General features: G+C 44.5%; 1 non-coding gene across 1 annotated transcript; it reads right to left on the bottom strand.

Annotated features, from left to right (window-relative positions):
• Positions 1-409: 409 nt before the first annotated feature.
• trnar-ucg (transfer RNA arginine (anticodon UCG)) lies at positions 410-499 on the bottom strand. The gene is given in 2 exon segments: positions 410-445; positions 463-499. It is a non-coding gene; the product is annotated as a tRNA-Arg (tRNA).
• Positions 500-1,871: the final 1,372 nt, after the last annotated feature.

Here is a 1,871-nt window from a genome sequence, read left to right as displayed (position 1 = left end):
TAAGACAAGTTGTCCCTCTCCATTTCAACAAAATATAAACAATCCAGGGATACAGACTTAAAACACCGGTGTCGGATTGGTATTAATAGCTTTCAAGCCCATTTTGATTGCACAAAACTTATGGAGGGCCATAACAAAAGTTCAATACAATAACGACACGGATGGGATTCGGACCCATACCGACAGAGCACAATGGATTCGCCGAACATTTCTGAATCCAAACAGTAGAAATAAAGTCACTTTGACACTATGTCCTGCCCGTGCACCCAGATCTACAAATTTGAAAATGTGGAGTCAATTCCTGAAAGCAAAGTAATTTAGGGATTTCTGTTCCATCCGACTGTTCGAAACGGTCGGATGCAAAACATTTCGGGCGCACGTCGGACAAATTTTCACCCAGCGAGTAAAACGACCGCGGCAGGACTCGAACCTGCAATCTTCTGATAACAACTCGAGTTAATACCGAAGTCAGACGCCTTATCCATTAGGCCACGCGGCCGATGACGAATTGATTCACCAAATGATCCTAAACGCTGGGCAGAGATGGTTCATACACTGCTTGTCTCTTTCTCTTCCTTTCGCTTTGTTGACGTTGTTCATTTATTGTTTTCTCTCTTGCAGCAAGTTGGCTCGACTGTTTCCGACTGATCCGGAAACTGACAACTGAACTCCCGCTCGGTCTCCGAGAAACCGACAATCAGAATAAACAATGTTCAAATCTTTGATCAAAACGTTTTGCCTTGAAAGCAATCGCTTTCGCACTCAGTCTGCAAAATGAAGAGACGGGAAATAAAACAAAGTCAAATCGGGAAACGGAAAATATACACGGAGAACAACACCGAGCGGAGAATGTGAACAGAATATACTATCCAAGCCTGAGGGGCCCAGTGGCCTCATCCTTTCCTGTAAAATACGAACAATCCCCAATTCCGCCGGGTGAGATTATTATTTTCTGGTTTTCTTTTTTTTTTGTAAATATAAACGCGGACGGGGTCCCGCACCACGGGGTAAAGCGCTCAGTATTAATGTTCATATTGAGCACTGTATTCTATCCGTGTAATAATAAATTCGCGGGTTTCTTGCGATATGTTCGACTGTGTCTTTCATCAGGGCAGGGAATATTTTGCTGGTTTAGTGATATTCATTTTTCAGGAAATTAGTGAACTCGTCTCGAAACATGAATTTTCCAGTTTCTGTTTCGCTAAATGGAGTTGAGGTGCAGATCAGCGATGAGCTGCTGTGACTCCGCCGCGCCGGTTTAACCGGAATTCGACGTTTCACTGAATTGAAGTGAACCGTCTCAATCCGGTTTATTTCTTTATTTCTAACATTGTTTATTTTGAGTGACAGATTTATCGAAAATTCATTGAGAGTTCAGTTGTCAGTTTTCTGATCAGTTGGAATCTGATGAAGATAAAAAAAAGGAAAGAAAAACATTACAAAGGTCCAAACTCGAACTGATAGGGTAATTAGTTCTCCCTGCTACCCTGTTCAATATTTATCCCTCCAGCAACATCACTATAACACATTATCTGGTCATTGTCACATCGCTGTGTTTGGGATCTTGCTGTGTGCAAATTGGCTGCCTCGTTTCCTACATATCAGCAGTGACTGCACTTCAACGAGTGGTTTGTTGTCTGTAAAGCGCATTGGGACGTCCGAGTTGTGAAGAGGGCAAACTGAGTGGAATCGTTCTTCCTGTGGCCCCATGTGTCAGGTACCACATCCGAATCCTGTCGACTGGCACACACAGGAAACGTTGGTGGGGGGGGGGGGGGGAGGGGGGAATTGGATCAGTGCCGTTTTTGGGCGCAGGTAGCGTGATGCGCTGTTACTCCGCGCCCAATGACCCTTGGGCACGCAGGACGCAA

The sequence above is a fragment of the Heptranchias perlo genome, chromosome X (genome assembly GCF_035084215.1).
Source record: "Heptranchias perlo isolate sHepPer1 chromosome X, sHepPer1.hap1, whole genome shotgun sequence".
Taxonomy (NCBI): domain Eukaryota; kingdom Metazoa; phylum Chordata; class Chondrichthyes; order Hexanchiformes; family Hexanchidae; genus Heptranchias; species Heptranchias perlo.
This window is presented reverse-complemented; position numbering and strand designations above follow the sequence as displayed.